General features: G+C 36.6%; 1 long non-coding RNA gene across 1 annotated transcript; it reads left to right on the plus strand.

The window, feature by feature from the left end:
- Nucleotides 1-1,507: 1,507 nt before the first annotated feature.
- On the plus strand, nucleotides 1,508-15,078 carry LOC140688779 (uncharacterized). Its single transcript, XR_012063600.1, has 2 exons — nucleotides 1,508-1,616; nucleotides 14,738-15,078. It is a non-coding gene; the product is annotated as an uncharacterized lncRNA (long non-coding RNA).
- Nucleotides 15,079-18,717: the final 3,639 nt, after the last annotated feature.

Consider the following 18,717-nt stretch of genomic DNA (forward strand, 5'->3'; position numbering starts at 1 on the left):
AATAAAATAGAGAGCTGCCATTGTAAATTTCATGTTAAATGTGTTTATCTAATTTAATAATGTTTCTATGAGCTGAGTCTTCTAATCAGCGGTGTGTTGGGGAATGTTTCAAATTGGCTCTGGCAGCAAGGGGAGCTCAAATCTTGATTTGTACTGTTTTCCAACTTCCATGGTGTAAATACTCTGGCTCTGGCTAATTTTAAGCCACTAACGTGAAATCAGCTGTCTTACAAACTTCCTTAATTTTTAATGAGAGGTCAGCACAAGCCAAGGGCACAAGCCAAGCCCACGTGCCCAAACACCAAACCACCTGCAGATTCAGCTCTTTGCCGCTCTGCAGTCACACAGGTGCATATCTTTAATCCCTTACTCCTGTCTTCACTGGCTCCCTCCCTTCAATATCAACTCACTTCTAGTCAGTAAAATCTCTCACTTAAGCCCAGTCTAAGCTCATTTTAACAAAACAAAACAAAAAAAACAGTTCTCATAATATTTACACTGACAATATTCAACCTCATACTAATTCCAAAGCTCAGTGAAAAGTTTTTTCCCATCATTTAAGACATGACTGTCCGGTCATTAACACGCCACTGCTAAGTTTGAAGGTTACTTTTCAAAGTTTTTTTCCAAACTCATTTTACAAAGCCAGTATTATCCTAACACCAAAACCAAAGGCAGTACCAGAAAAAAAAAAAATTAAATCCACTATGCAAGGTTGATTTAACATGTGAAAATCAAATCATGCTGAAAGAAAGCATTCGAGAAAATCCAACACTCATGATAAAAACTCTCAGAAAGTTTGACATTGAGAGGAATTATCTCAACTTGATAACAACATCTACAAAAAAGCAAAAACAAACAAATGTTGAGGCCAAAATCCTACTGAAGAGCAAAAGACGCCAAGCTCTCCCTCTAAAACGGGAAGCCAGGCGAGGACGCGCTCTCCCCGCGCTCGTTCTCGGCTGTCCTGGGAGTTTCGACTGCTGCGTTAGGCAAGAAAAGGCCGTGAAAGGCACAGAGACAGCAAATAAAAAAAATACAACTCTCTTTGCAGCTGTCCATGATTATCTGTGGAGACCGAACCAAACAATCAACACAAGAGAAAAACAAAAACCTCCTAGAACGAGGAAGTGAGGCCTGTGAGGTCACAGAAGTCAAGAAAAACGCACAAAAATCAATTGCATTTCTATATATTAACATAAAACAATGAAGAAAAACGAGTTCTTACCTTTCCGAGGTAAGTCCTGATACACTGAAGAGCAAGACAGCGTAATTTCTGATGTTCACTTCCTAATAATTTGGTGAGGAGGAGGGGGCAGGGGTACACAGAAAGCCGGACTGCTCACGGGTTGGTAGCACCGAATGTGGATAAAACACAGCTCTGCCCGAGCACCAACCTCGCCCGCTCCGCGGTTCTCCCGCCCCGGGCACCGCCTTCCGTCTTCCTTCCCGAACTCGCGAGACGGGCAGACGCCCCGCCTCCACGCTTCCCTTGTGACGTCAGGGCTCTGCACGTGGGGCCCGCGACGCTGCAGCTGAACAAGCCCTTCAGGTGATTCCCATCCCAGCCGACGTCTCCAAACCGCGGCTCGTCAACTGCTCTCACCTGAAAATCGGTAGTTTTTGTATGTTTTTAATTCCCCACAATACAATGGGAGAAAAAACCAAAACACATGTTTCAACAGCAAATTAGAATAACGCTTGAAAACACAGACTTCTAATCTGATACAAACACTTGTAGAAGACATAAGAAGGTAATCTGTTCCCTAACTCAGTTTAAAAGACTAGAAAAATCTTAGCCCTGGAATTGAACAAAAAGTATGAGAAAATAAATATCAAAGGTGATCTCACTCATGAACACAAGATTTAGTAAGTTTAAACAGGAATTAAGGAAACTCAATCTAGTAGCATATATAAAAACAAACAAAAAAACCCCACCATAGCTAAATTGCATCTATCCTAGGAAAGCAAAGTTGGTTGAACATTAGAACAACTATAAACGTGAAGGAGTGTGAGACGGGTTTGTTTATTCCTAGTATATTGTTGTTTGCTCCAAATCTTGCCTACATGGGTATGCTTTTTTTTTTTTTTAATGTATGCTATGATTGTTTTACTCTTCTGATTGTAAAATAAACTTAAAGGTTTTGAAAAAACTTTAAAATTTTTATTTCCCAAAACTCTTGGCCATTATTAGGAAACACAAGAAACTCTATTATTGTAATACAATATCTTGAGAAAAGTAAAATATTATAGTCCCACAAAAATTAAATTACCCACATGTATGTTATATAATAGATATATAGAGACTGTCACAAGTAAAACTGCCATTTTTTACTTGTTTGCTTCCTTCTTTTCCTCTAAAACATCTGTGAGAGAAGTAATTTGTCTAAAAGTTGGATGCTGCATATATATTGGTGAATGTGCTTATCAACACGAATTTTTTGTTTCTATTTTCACATCAATAAGAAATAAACTTCAAGTATTCCTTATGAATATATCAAATAAAGGGACCACATAACAACAGTTCAGACCATACACTTTCTATATTCTTGAAACCTAGTCATTAGTCGTTAAAACATTATTGACAAAGTAAGCATCTCTAAAATGGTTTTATCTCTCTGAAAGGGCAAAAAGAACGTGATTGCCTTTTGGAATAAAGACTGGGAAACTAGAGGTTTCCCCTTTTTAATCCTTAACAATTTGTGAATTTTTTAAGATATATTTTTCCCAAAACTTACCCATTTATTTTGTAAGCAAGATTTTTTTCTCACCTTTTTTTGGTAATAGGAAACCTATTTAAATTAGAGCAAAGGGGATTATTTAGAGAATCATAAGTAAGACTAACATGAAAATTTTCAGGTATTAAGAAATCAAAATTTTAATCTGATTTGGGAAAACTTTGATAAAAACTACCCTTTCTATAGGAGATGATACCATCACTATATTCTGTGGTGAGCATACATTTCTAATATTCCTAATTCCACTATTTATATGGCTAGAACTATGAAAAGAAAAATCCTTTAAAAAGGACTTTTTCATTGCTTGCAAAACGAACAGGTTGCCAGTGGCTTTGAAAGTCTTCTAATACCACTATATCTTGTTACCCTCTAAAGCTTAGCTATCAGTCTTAGTTCTAAATTGTTGGTGACAAAGAAAGGTCTCATGCCATTCCTGTCTCAGGCACCATGAACAGGGATAAGATAATTTCAAATGTACCAACAATGCACCTTCCAGACATCAATTAGAGTCCTTTACACAGACAAATCCTGAGACTCTTGCAGTTAACTCACAGCAATATTTCTTTTATTTAATATCTTCAAGCCATTGGCTTATGTATTCATTCAATCATTTATTCATTTGCTAAAAAGCATAAATTAAGCACCAACCATGTGCTGGAAAGACTGCTTGGTGCTGAATATGTAGTCAAATGAAGCTGGATGTCTGCTATCATAAAACTGGAAATTAAGACAGTACACAAATAAACATCACAAAACGTGAAAGGTTATGAAAGACACAAACAGGACTGCTAAGATGCAGACTAACAGGAGAGACCTCACCTGAGTGGTCAGGGGAAGTGCCATGGACAAAGTGGCATTTGTGCTCACCTGACGGCTGAGAAACCAGTCATGAGAGAAGCATGGGGCTCAAAGTACAGGCAAAAGAAAGGTGACATGCAAAGACCTGAAGTTCAGGAACAGTTTGGGATATTTCAGTATCTTAAAAAAGCCGAAAGTCAATGAGCCAAGGGCTGTATGTTACAAAATTAAACCAAAGGAGTAATCAGGGCCTGGCCATGCAGGACTGACCGGGTCAGGAGTTTGGCATGGATTTTGTACAGCAAGAAGGTTTAAGATGGCTTCCAGCAATATAGAAACATGATCTGACTCTTTTTTTTTTTCTTTGTGAAGTTGCTTTAGCTCCAGTGTAGAAATAAAGGTGAACAAAGAGGAAGTGGGGGATGAGAAGGTCATTGCTGTATTAAGTGAAAGATGATAGGCTTGAAATAAATACATTTTTACGATAGACTATAAAATCCATGGAGTAAAGAAAAAGGAGTAATCAAGGACTAATCCCAGATTTGGGGCTTGAAAAGCTTCTTAGGATCATATTAAAATAATCTCATACTAGAACTTCGACTCACATCCCTCTTAAGTGCATGTCATACTTTTTCCTATGTAATCTTCTTGAAATAATTCTATATGCCTAGCAGCATTACTTCCTCATCTTTTACTCATTCATTAATTTCATACACACCTGTTTTTCCCCCTTCCTCTACTAAAATTGACTTCTGCATCATAACTAAGAATGTCCTCATTGCCATATCTGAAGAGAGCTTTTCTGCCTAATCTACTAGAAATACTTCTCTCAGACACTTTTCACTCTGGACCATTTGATTTTTAAGTTCTGCTAATATTTGACTTTTTGGAAATATTCCCTCCTCATTATGAAACTTCCCCCACTGTCCTAGTTTTCTGGATTCCACCACTGTTTCTGAAATGTGATCATGAGTATGATAAATTATATTTATGTCACTGGTCCTACGACGAGACTGACATCCTGGACTCCTTTTTGGCTCAGCAGTTAAGATACACCCTCATCAGACTGTCCTGAGTTGAATCCAAATCAGCCAATTTGTATCTAGGTAACATCAGGAAAAAGTACTTAAAATTCTCTAAACCTCAATTTCCTCATATGTAAAATGGGGATAATGGAATTAAATACCTCATTGGATTATTCCACTATTAGAATGAGATTAATGTTACTTACAATTAGAATCTGCACTTGGTAAATATTTTTTCACAATCATTACCATTATGATAGTCATCTTTACATTGGTAATGTGAGCAAATAAGCAAGGTCCTGCTATATTGTAGGTGTTTAATGAAAAGTGAATGAATATCCCTGGAAGATAAGACTTATGTTCCATGTTTAAATTTATCATCATAAGCATTCAGTCATTTTTATGGACTATATGAAGTAATCATATAGAATATTTATTAAAGCATAATATGGTTACAGGATATGTAGTTAGATGACTAGAACATAGTTGCCACTAAGAACATGTTTTCTAATAAATTATGAATTAATTGATGAGTGTACTAATATTTTTGGAGAGCCAATATCAATAATGCTGATGGCCAAATTAATTTTCTATCTTTCTATAGAGATTTAAAAAGAATCCTTTGGGATGGTACTTGTCTTTATCAGTCACCCCTGAACCTTCCATAAAATAACGTTACAATTTTGGAAAGTTTTATGTCATGTAATTATAAATAGGTATTAGATAAATGTAAGTTCACTTTCATTATTATTTCACTTAAATTTGATTTTTAAGAGAAGTCTTTATAGATTGACCTTCCAGAAGAAATGTTTAGTGCTACCAATGTTAAAAATAATCTAATTACCAAGCCACCTTCTAGTCTATCATTTTCTATTAGACATCATGTTAAATAGCAATTTTTTTCAGTCTATTTTAAAATTCAAATCATGGGAAATAAATAAAATAGAGATTAAAATTCAACTCATGGGTAAAGTTTTAATAACAATTGAATCGTTAAAACCATTTTGACTGCTTACCAATATATATGCATATGTATAATACTAAAATATAATACACTAAATATAAATATATATTTTTGTACCAACCCAATACAGTAAATATGTATTTATTGATCATTATATGTTAATAAGTAAAATGAATGGCTTGAGCACAAGAAATGGCTAGTAATCAATTTTTCATCTCCTGACACTGATTTAATATGTGGTCAGGTGCCAGGGATGATGTCAATTTCTCATGCACTTCTGCTTAATGGAAAATACAATTATCTCAGACAGGATCTGTTAATATTTACAAAGTACTATTATCTGTAACTATTTATAGTTATTAAATATTAAAAGAAAATCTCATTAATAATTTTATACACCAAATAAGAGTGAATGTTGGCTTGAGAAACCATTTTTAAAATGCAGTGTTTCTCTGGTTAAAGGTGGTACTATGCTTCTGGTGTCCCTTTTGATGACATTCAACTAGACTGCTGACTTCAAAAATAAGAGTGACATACCGCGGCCTGTAGTTTAGTAATAGAACACTTACCAAAATGCTGGATACTAGTTTAAATGCAAATATGGACGTGGATAGCATATGGGGAAAAAAATTCATTTTAAGCAAGTAAACTCAGCCCTGTTTTTGTTGAGGCTTTGATTAATAAATGGCATCTTTAAACATGTAACAAAACTGAATGTGAACTTAGTACAACCATGAATGGCAACAGGGAAGTGAGGAAGAGATTTTGAAAATACTCATTCATCTATTCTGAAACAATTAATCTTCAAAGGAAGTCATTAACATCAATCTCTTTAGCTAAATTCACCTGAGAATTAGATGCCAGTAACACAGACTCATTATCTAATGTTGGAATTTTTCACCTCCAGATTAAAAAATAAGCAAGAACACAAAAGCAATTAAAATACAGTTCTTGTTTAATAGTTTCCTCTGTTAATTACCTTTACAAAGAATCAGTCTTTCAAAGTGACATACAGTGTGTAATCTTAAAGGAATAAGAAAGTATAGAAGCCTAGTAAAGGTATTTTATTTTATTTTTCTCAAAAAGAGCATCAATCACAAATGAGAGTGCTAGCTTCAAGGCTAACGTTTTTCTTGGGTCCTATTTAGGAGCCAGAGGACGTGGTTTTTTTTTTTTTTTTTTTTTTTACTAAATACTAATCTTGTCATATTTTATACACTTTCATACAAGTCACCCGTCTAGGTATAATTACCTCAATGAAATTAATATTTCCAAAGGTAAATTTTAGACGTTGGAAAGTGATACAAAATCTACTTGAATATGTGTTTATTGTTACTCTTATAATTTCTCTCTTATCCATTAAAATGTATTTTCTTTTTATTATTGCCATTTGAGCTTGCATGAACAATTTACCAAAACAGGAGACTCTGTAGGGGAGGCACACATTTTAGTTACTAAAAGTAAACCACCAGTTATATCAGGTAAGGTACTGCAACAAACAAGCTGCCGTAACAAACTCCAACTGTAAGACTGTCCCCACCCAGCGGGAGTAGGCTTTTCCGGTCGTAATGTGCGTGTTCCTGATAAGCAGGTTTCTTTCCTCCAAGTCGTGTTTCGGGAACTCCAGTCCTCTTCAGTCTCACGACGTGGGTCATTCAGACATGTAACATGAGATGTACCCAGAAAATTTTAACTACTGAACAACTAGAGTAGAGGCCCTTTGGCTGGCTTACAATTAAGGCCCTGGCTCTTCTAAATAAATTTTGTAAGTGACAGTTAAGTCATGTATTTATTTTGTGGACCAGGCTAAGGCATGGAATTGGAGTGCGCACAGATCTAAACCTCTTCAAGGTTAGCCTTTACCCAAGTCTGAGTAACACAAATATTTCACGATGAAGTGCGCGTGGGGTAGGGGTACAGACATTACTCTACAACTCTCTTGAATCAATTTTACTTTAGCTGCTTTTTCTTTCTGTCCTCTTTTTAAAATGCATACATTTAATATATAATTTTGAAACCTCTTATGGTGTGTCAAACACCGTGCTAAGGGAAATAAAACTGTAAAAATGACACATTCCTTCCCTCAGAAATATCACAAACCAGTAGATGAAGCACATATTTAAACAATTATATTGGCATAACCTAAAATGCTATAGTAGATGAATGTCTACAACATTACAGGAACCAAAAAGAGAATAACAAAATCTGCCCTGGTGACAGTTAAAAGGTCTCCCCTGAGGAATCAACTGCATCAAAATATAATTTACCCCAATTCGGTAAACATACACTAAATGCATGCCAATATTGAACCCTACAAAAAATGAGTAAGGCTTGGCCCTTGTTCTCAAGGGATTCATAACCTAGCAGAGGGGAAAGAGACAATGAACAGGCATGTGGAATATATTTGTAAGAAAAGCATCTTTGGTTCTCTCTGAGTGACAGGAGACAGCCTGAGGCTGAGCTGGGGTTGGTGACCAGCACACAAAGCCAGGTCCCCCTAATCATCAATCAGACCCCCCGATCATTCAGTAGGGGAATTATCATCATTCTCTGCCCCCAAAGATACATGATGAGAGAAATTCAGTGTCCAACTCTGCCGCTAGGAGGAATAGAAAAGGAAAGCGTGTCTCCTCAGAGAACTCTTTACACACTCGCTCTAGTTTTGAATGGAAACAGAAATCAGCAGAAATGGGTCCAAGCGGCCCTTGGCAACTCAAAGCCAGTGCTTTATTTTAAAGTGATCTCAAGTTACAGGTTCTCTTAGGCACCTGGCATAATCAAAGAAAATCCTCTTTGGATCTAAGTCTCAAAGACTTTTCACTGTAATATTTCAAGAAACAGAGGTTTACAATTTAAAATTACAATCAATAATTTTTGTTTGTTCAATTTGTTGTACTAATTGGGAATTGGCCATGGGGAAATGGCTATGGACAAGCAAGGCAAGTTCTATCCTATATCCTTGTTGTCATGCTCAGAGAAGCCATACTCGTCCCAATTCACTACCCACAGTCCTTTTAAATATAGTTTTCATCCCAAGGCTAGGAAATATCTCTGCATTGAACTGTAAAGTGGGTTTTCCTGCTCTAGCAATAGAGAAAGGAAAGAGAAAGGGCTTGGGTGCCTGAAGCCTGAATGTGAAGCAAAGGAAAGCAAACAAGTTAGTGTTTTAAAATCATCATTAAGACAGTGTTTCTCACAATCTTCCCCTATTGATCTATTATGTGTAGAATCATTAATTTATCTTAAGCATTGCAACTAAAGTAACTATTTCACCTATCTTCTTGCTGGATAACAAGCCATTCCCAACTCTGTGGCTTAAATACCAATCTATCGTTTGTCATGCTTTTATATTTGGCTGGGATTTTTTTTTTCTGTTTGTTTCACCTGGGCTCACTTATGTGCTGCATTCAGCCAAAGGTTCTGCTGGGCTAGCAGTTCCTCATGGCCTCACCTGCACGTCCAGCAGCTGGTACTGGCCGCCAGGCTTCCCTGATTCTCTTCCATGGGGCTCTCCTCCTCCAGTGGCCTGGATCTGCTTCCTTACATGGCGGACCCACACTGGAGACCACGAAAGCTCTTAAAACCTAGTCCCCCAATCAGCCATCATTTCTGCTGCCTTGTGTTGACCAAACCCAGTCACAAGGGCAGTCTAGGTTTAAGGAGAGAGAAATAGTCTCCACTTCTTGTTGGAAAGAGGGACAGAGCCACATTGCAAAAGAACATTCGAGTATTTGATGAGGCTGTCTTGGAAACAAGCGATCAAAGCACATAGCGTAAGGAGGAGGTGAGAGAGGGATGGGTTTTCCTCGGACCCCAGCACGAACTGTACACAGCCAGCAGGCAGGCGGATGTTGTTTCACAGTCCAAGTCTTGGAGTTTGACAGCAAAAGAAGAGATAAAAGTCATTTTGTGGAGTGTATATATCCTGTCTTCAGCCATTGCTCTCCTCAGAATCTTTCAGCTTACCAGGTTGGCCTGACTACAGGGAACTTCATTTTTCCTGGCATTTTGCATTAATATCCTTAAAGGAGCCAAGTCCTTGGAACACAGCGGCTTTCTGTGACTGGAACAGTGTAAAGAGATACATTTTCTAAGCATTATAATACTTAGGGAGGGAAATGGAGGAAAACAAGAGTAAGTCCCTGCTTTATTTTCTCCACATATAATTTTTTTTTTCTTTTTCAATACTGTTAGTGTTCTGAGGTTCTAAACTTTGAACTGTCAGCGTTTCCGAACACTATGAGTTTTGGATCAAAATATACCTAGATCTGAAATTCATTCCTGCCACCTAGAGCTATAGGTCTGCTATTTAAACCATTTTAGGTTGAATTTGTTTTTCTTTCTGGCTTACAACATGAGGTATATCAACTGAGTGACGGTTGTTAAAAACTAAGCACTCAATACAGAAACTACACAGTTTCCACTCTGAAAAGGCCACTCATGCAGAGTGGGTTAACAGACAAGTCCACAGATAAATATATTTCATTACTATGTGGATAAAAATGTAAACCTAGTACAATGGGGCCACAAAGTGGAAAGTGGTTACTTTCACCTGGAAACTCTGAGGGATTAAAAAAATCTTGACAGATGTGGTTTCTGAACTAAACATTAAACTAAAATATTCATCTAGGGGTGGAGGGAAAAGCAGCTTCAGCAAAGGCACAGGAATACAGAAGAGACCGCACATGTAGGGGATGCCTGTGGTTTAGCACAGGCGGAGGGCAGGGTGCAGGGAGAAAACATGAGGAATGGTGCCTGGAGAGGAAGGGGAGGTTGTATCATAAAGGATATCCTGAGTGTCATTAAAATGAGTTTCAAATGTATTCTCTAGGTTAAGGACACTCTTGGAAGTGCTCATCAAAGGGAGTAAAATGATCATATTTCCATTTCTAAGATAATTCTGAAGCAATGTGAGGTAAGGAGTATAAAAGAGATTGACTAGAGCTAGGAAACCAGTTATAAGACTATTTCAGGAGAGCATGTGAAAGATCCTTAGAGCTAGAAGTAAGACAGAAGTAGAGGAAGTAATACTACAGGTGAAAAAGCAGTAAAATACGATTATCTGCTAGTGATATAAATTAACAACTTTTCATATCCAAATACTACATATTAACATATGATGTTAAATGACTGTTCCAAAACCAATGGCTCCTCTTGGTGTATTTTTGCTCCTGAAAGACCTAGAGCTTGTTTTCTTTTTTTCCCTAGTTAACAATGAAACATCCAGTATTTGATCATGAGAAGCGCATTCCAAGTCTGGTCTGTTTTACACAGTATTTTACAGCTTCATAGAACTAAAGCATCACATGAAACCAAGATAAATTACTCTACACAATTCAAAACCTTCAAAATTTGCTGCCAAACATTCACAACTTTCTCACTCTTTTGGACACATGTAAAATCCGGCTCTGTGTGTGTTACTGGAAAATGACAGTATTCTCTACTTATTTTTACTGTCTAAACATAAATGAATTATCTCAGTTGAATGGCCGCAGCTATGTGAATGCATGTCTTCTCCACTTTTCTGAAGCTATTTTTCCACACAAAGGAATGAAAACTTGATACATCTCGAGCTCTAGATTGCATCCAGATGACTCCACAAAGAAGAAAAACATTTTCAGTATTTAATTTTCCAACAATTTCTATTTGAGTAAGTAGTACTACAACTTTACATGTAATTGGACACACACACACACACACAGCAAAACCTGTGAATACTTTTCAATATTTTAGCTTACTTTGAGAAAAAAAGCATGAAAAATTGATTCAAAGCTTATATAGCAATACAAGAAAATACCACGAAGAAGTAACTAAATAAATGTTACAGATTTCAGAGGACAGAGACGTTATGGTGACTTAGAATTATTACATTATTTTAATGATAATCATATCTATAATTATTATATATATCATATATAATTATAATAATTATATTCTAATGTCATAATTATTATATTAAATTAAATTTTAAAGGAAGATAAGATCTATATTGATCTGTAAAAGATATACAGGAATTGATAGAGAAAAAAGGGGAGAAATAATTCATAACAAAAAGAACAGCCTCAGCAAAAGGACATTAAGTAGACTGGTGATAAATAACATGTTCATTATGTAAATGCTGCTGCGTCTTTCCAGTGATAACAAAGCTAAAATCATTCTAAAAAACAGTAGAAAATATAATAAAATATGAAATATGACACAATTAATCCTAACAATAAGACAACTGGTAATGGAAATGACATGGGTGGCTAGAGAGTAATAAATGTGGTAAAGGGGTCTTGGCCTAAATGTTTGTTTACCTTCACTGCTTCAGTTAGTTTGGGGGTCACCGAGATATGTCTCTATAGGGATGCTTCAAAACTGCATACATCTCTTATAATGGAAGAACTAAAGAAAATGTGACATCTAAAGCATGGTATTTCTGTTTACATAAGTATGTCTAAAACATTCAATGCTATAATGACACTACTGCCATAAATTACCCTTTGTTTACTAATAGTAATTTATACATTGTTCTCAACAGACTGCAAAGCTCTTTTCAAGTATGTTAATTCAAGTGACTGTTACAGTAACTCTCTGAAGCAGGTATGGTTGTTTTTCACAACCATCATCACCATCATCATCACTATTTTACCACTGAATAGTTGCCCAGAAAAGTAGAACACGTTTTTCAAGTTCATATATTTCATAAGTAGAAGAGACAGAACTCCATCCCAAGTTTTTGTGTAACAAACTTTATGTTTTATATCATGTCATGCATCTTAGCAATTTACTAAAATTTAATAGAAAAAAAATTAGTGAAATATAAATAACCATACTGGCTATTTAGGGAGTATGTTTTTCCATATAATCATAAGCAAGCTCTACAGATAACCATAGATGGCAGAAAGCACAGAGATTCAGAAGACAGGAAACCAACTCAACTTTGAGAATAAAAGCATTCAGATTTTCTGAATGCAGGAAACTTTAAAAATATTTCAGCATTAAAGACACATGTATAAATAAGTCGTAAGATTAAAACCAGCATGTACCGACCTCTATTGTGTTACTCACTTCCACTCCACAGTAGACATTTACTTACCATGTTGTCATCCGCACTCAATGAGGGGTAACTGCGGTAAATTATTTAACTGTACAACACAGTGATAATTATGTAATAAGTATCCAATTTGATTAATGTATTTGATAATGTTTGATTAATAGAGTTAAAGATGATGAAATTAATTTTCAGATTTTTAGAATATTTGCCCAATATCTCACAGTTGGGCTTTAAAATAACTACAGCCTTGGAAGAGCCACAGAGTCAGAGAATCCTGACCAGAGAAGCTGTGAAATAATAAATGCTGTTTTAACTACCAAGTTGTGGGGTAATTTGTTAGAAAGCAATTAATAACTAATACATAGAACATAACACAAGATTCAATACATTTTGAAATCATAAAGAATATGGTCAACAGAGAGAGCTAGAAGTCACTAGAAGTTTGGAAAATAAACAACACACTTCTAAATAATCCTCAACTCAGAGGGAAAAAAACAATAAAAATTAGAAACACATTAAAAACATTAAAGGCTTGCAGGGTATCAATGTACCAGATGTGGATGCCAAATTTTGCTTGTGTAAGTGACAGAATTCTGCTCATTTATGCCTGAAAATACATACTAATAACATCTGGAAATTCTGTGAAAAATCTGATTTAAATGACCAGAAGCAGGGCCTGGTTCCAAGGGAAATCACACATACACCCAGCCTGACCCCGTCTGCCCTTCTTTTGAGGCAACAAATCTTTAATACAATGTGAATTTCATCATCACTTACTGAATATACCTCTTCTTTCTTGCCATTTACAAAGAGAGAGAGAAGAAAAAAAAGAAGGTATGTATAACTAACAAGAAGATTGAAAGAAAAGTCATTGCTACAGATACACAAAGATGTAAAAGCTATTATTAGGCCCCTATGCAAATAAAGCTCTGGTTAAAAAGGTTCCCACAAAGAAAACAACAGGCACAGATGGCTTTCAGGCTACGTCTACAAAACTTTCACAGAACAGATTGTTCCAATATTATATAAACTCTTCCAATCAATAGGAAAAAAAGGGAATATTCCTTAACTCATGCTGTGCTTATCTTAAAATCAGAGCTAACCAAAGACACCATAAGAGTAAGAAATTAAAGGCCATTTTATTTATCAATATATTTACAAATATCTTAATAACTCACAAACTATAAGCCAAATACTATCTGTAGATGTGTATGTGTATTTGGTATGTGTTTGTATACATACGTATTTCCAATATTTGGCTTATATATGTATCCCCAACATATTGGCTGAGGAACAGTATTTTACATCAAAACACAACTGAAAATATTTATTTATAGATACCCACATTTGCCAACGTGCAGACTAAACATCTGTGGTCAAGTCATAAACATGTTTCCTGATATTTGGCAAAGTGGCTGGAATCACTAGAAAGAAAAAAGTATAACACTGAGATTTACATCGTGCTGTTATTACTGGTGGTATAAATAAATTTAATTTATTGTTTCTAAATACATCTAAATATGCTCAAAATGACTACATTTCATGATATTTAAAAGGTATATTCAGACCAAAATTTTGAATACAGTGCCAAAATAATAATCTATTAACTACTTACAGAAAGCAGATACTACTAACAATGAAATCTATCAAAGACAGGAAGTCCAAGATTGATTTTGCCCCATCTCTAGACTTTGTCTCATTTTCAAACTAAGAACAGCTTTTGATACAAATAATGGAATACCAGGGGGAGGGTACAGCTCAGTGGTAAGAGTGTGTGCTTAGCTGAGGTCCTAGGTTCAATCCTCAGTACCTCCATTAAAATAAGTATGTAAATAAACCTAATTACCTCCTTCTCCAAAAACAATTTAAAAAAAGAATAATGGAATACCAATTTTCCAATACTAATAAAAAGTTCATATATGGAACCAGCTGAAAGTGAAGACAGAAAACCTTGATAATAGTATATATTTCTCTGTATTTCAGAAAAAAGAATATTATGTCATCTTCAAAGGAAATAATCATAATCAATAGATAAATAAGTAATTTTAAAAATTTCATCAGTTAAAAGTATGTACAGGCATATCTTAGAGATATTGCAGGTTCATTTCCAGACCACAATAAAACAAATATTGCAATAAAGCGAGTCACATGAAGTTCTGGTTTCCTACTGCAGATAAAAGTCATGTTCAACTCTGCTACAGTCTACTGAGTGTGCAACAGCATGAAGTCTGAAAGAAAAAGCACCTACCTCAGAAAGCACTCACTGCTGCATGACGCCAGAGCAGTTACAACAGCGACATTGTCTCACAAACAATAACAAAGCTAACAATAACAAAAGTTTGACATACTGTGACGATTAACAAAATGTGACACCGAGATGCAAAATGAGCAAATGCTGTTGTAAAAATGGCACTGACAGACTTGCTGGACACAAGATGGCCACAGATCCTCAATTTGTTAAAAAAAAAATGCAGTATCTGCAAAGCTCAATAAAGTAAAGAGTGAATAAACGAAGTATGCCTCAGACGGTCATTAATTGGCTGAAATTACAGGTGGTGGAATAGGAAGTTCTGTTCTACTGGGGAAACAATGAGGATCTGGTCTCTGTTGTTGAGTTCTTCACGGTTCTCTGGTGGTACCCACTAGAGAGCACACAGCTCCTTTCCCTGCCATCACCCACCATCTCCAAGAAGGAAAGGAGTTTTGCTTTGGGCTTGGTAAGTTTAAGGACTCTAGCTAGACCTTATTTTAATAACTTCATAGTTTTAAAAAAGTCCACACAAGACAAAACTCTTGCTCTTGGCTGCCTTCTGTTTGTTTTCCCCTTGATGTGATTTTCTCAGACTCTCTTCTTTCCTAATCAGAATTGAAAGATATAGAGGCCAAGATATGGGTGAGAAATTAGAGGAAAAGCATAAAGAACAATGCTTGGTCTATTTTAGTCTCAGGCCTTAGGCCCACTTTCTAAGCCTGAGCTCAAATGAAAACCGCTTTGGGGTCTGCAGAGCCAAACAGTCACTAGTAATAACACACGCCTTTGGACAGCCTTGTCCCCTGATAGCCCTTTGGAGAAAGTCCCAAGTTGCAGGCAGACAACTGTTTCAGGAGAGGATTCAAATATTAAGGGTCTTATGTCCCAGAAATATCCCAGTTAATCTTCCCATGAACTTTTGTAGCAAAAGGCAAGTGTGTGTAAATCAAAAGTGCCATTCACAATAAGAGACAGTATATTAGTAGACTATGAAGTCAAGAGGAGCACAAGAGAGGTGACAGTCTACACAACCCATCAGAAGCACTGAATGTCGTCATGTGACAGCAACATCTAACAAGATTCACCTACTGGTAATTCATTTGTTCCTGGAGCTAAATGAAATATGACCTTATGGGATATTGTGGGGGCTGGGAGAGAAACCAACAGGAAGGCAATGGAATGTGGGTGTGTGTGCACGTATCACCTTATGATATGTCAGTATGTGCGTTGTCCCTTAGCGCACTTCCTATGCTATGAACTAATCTACTTGTTTCCAAAATGAGGAATGACTCTAATATGTCCCATGCCTGCCCCCAGAACTCCCTGGAAGAGCCCTGGGAAAGCAGCTGTTTGCACTGCTCCCCTTCCCATCACCCCTTGAACCTGCCCCAACCAGAACATCATCCTCACCTCTTTACTGCATCTCCCGTGAGACTCACCAGCAATATTCAAGCTGCCAAATCTGACAGTCAATTTTCAGTTTCTGTTCTTCTCAATTCTTTAACAGGATTTGGCACAGTTACTCACTTCCTGAAAACACATTTAACCACTCTCCCTCCTAATTCTACTTAATGCTTTAGCAACTCCCTTTCAGTGTCTAGCTCTGGATCCACCACTTTCAGGTAAACTCTAAATCCTGGGGCACCCCAGTCTGCTAGGACCTCTTTTTCTTTATTTCTGCAGTCACTCTGTTGGTACATTCATCCTAGTCTCGAGGCCTCAACCACCACCAGTATAGTGACATTTCCCAAATTTATATTTCCCTCTGACCTCTCCCATAGGCCAATGTCATACTGGATATTTTTAATTGGATACTTAAATATAAACCTGAAAAATGACACATCAAAACTGATCTTGATTTCTATGACATCACCTCCCCACAATAAAATAGTATTTCTCCAGGGTTCCCCCTTTTGAGAAATAACCCCAGTATCCACAGTAGCCCAGGCCTAGAGCCTTGACGTTCTTGACTGTTCTTATTACCCAGATCCCATATACATTCTGCATAAAAGCTCACTGACTCCACATTGAAAATATCGTAAATACAACATCCTGTTACAAAGTCCACCACTGTCCTCTACTCAAGCCTTCGTCTTCTTGCTCACTGATGACTTCAAAAGTCTCCAGAATGGTTTCTCTGCTTCTGTTCTTCCCATTCTATACACTTTCTCCACATGTTAACTACAGAACTCCTAAAAGTTATTGGTGAAAAAAAAAGGATCTAGACAGACCTGACATTTTTCATAAAAATTAAGTGAAAATACAGCACAGTCCTATATGTAAAATGCAGCACTGTGTTTCATGATGAAATGCACATGGGGTAGGTGTGTAGACTCTGACTCTCTCTCTCTCTGTGGCTCTTCTTCCTTAGCTCCTTTTTCTTTCTATCCTCTTTTTTACATGCATAATTTAGTAGAGAATTTTGAAACCTCTTACAGTGTCTCAAACACTGTGCTAAGGGAGCACCGACTGGCACTATTCTAAGAAGTGGGGAAGGAACAGTGAACAAAACAGTCTTTTCTTTCATGAATCCCTTCCTTGGGAAATAGACAGTATATACATAAGTTAATACAAAATACAATATCATACAGAGGAGTATTAAAAAAACATGCAGCAGATGGGGAATAAAATGATACTACATGCTCTTTTATGTCAAGGACACTGTAATGAGATGATATGGGGTGGAGGCATGAATGAAGTTAATAAGAAAGTCATGCAAATAAAAAGGCAAGAGAGCTCCAGGTAGACTGAGTGGCAGAGGCAAAGGCCCTGAGGCAGCACAAGCTTGGCATGTTTAGAAAAGGCAAAAAGACCGGTGTAGCTCCAGGGGCATTAAAGCAAGGAGAGGAAGAAGACGAGAGGTGGAACATGGTATCCAAGACAGCCAGGAGGTGGGTCATGCAGACCCTTCTACATTCTGGCAATGACTTCATAGGTATCTAAAATCTGACAACATATTGGATATATTTAAGCAGGTGAGTACGTGATTTCAATAGCCTTTTACGTAAATTAATAGGCTTTCTCTTTCAGAGCACCTTAACTCTACAGAATAATAGACTGGATTGTAGAGTTCCCATATGCCCCCTCAACACTCCCCCCTACTACTATATCACATTAGTTGTGGTACATTTGTTATAACTGATGAGTCAATATTGAGACATTATTTTTAAGCCCATGGTTTACATTAGGATTCACTCTTTGTGCTGTATATTCTATAGGCTTTGACAAATGTATAAAGGCATATGTCTGCCATAATAATATCATACAAAACAGTTTCACTGCCCTAAAACTCTTCTGTGCTCCTCTGATTCATCCTTCACCCAAACGCCCTGGTGAACTGGTCATTTATCATCTCCATAGTTTTGCCTTTTCCAGAACAGCATATGTTAGTATTATACAGTATGTAATCTTTTTAGATTGGCTTCTTTCACTCTGTACTACACATTTAAGGTTCCTTCATGTCTTTTTGTTGATGGATAGCTCATTTCTCTTTATCACTGAAAATATTCCATTGTACAGGTATAGTACAGTTTGTTTACTCATTCATTTACTACAGGACATTCTAGCTGCTTCCAAGCTGAGGCAACTATGAATAAAGCTGCTATAATTTTGGTGTGCAGGTTTTCGTGTGGATGTAAGTTTTCAACTCATCTGAGTAAACATCAGGGGGATGCAATTGCTAGAACATGTGATAAAAGCTATGTTTACTTTTTAAAGAAATAGCCAAACTATCTCCCAAGTGACTGAACCAAAATCATCTCATTGGAGTTTATTTGATTTGAAGAAGCATCGAGTATCTTTTTATCCCCTGTCTGCTTCATCTTTTTTCTTCAATACTCCTATGTATGATATTCATTCCACATTAATTTGTGTATCTGTTGTCTATTTCCCTAGGAAGGGAT

This window comes from Vicugna pacos, chromosome 23 (assembly GCF_048564905.1).
Source record: "Vicugna pacos chromosome 23, VicPac4, whole genome shotgun sequence".
Taxonomy (NCBI): Eukaryota; Metazoa; Chordata; class Mammalia; order Artiodactyla; family Camelidae; genus Vicugna; species Vicugna pacos.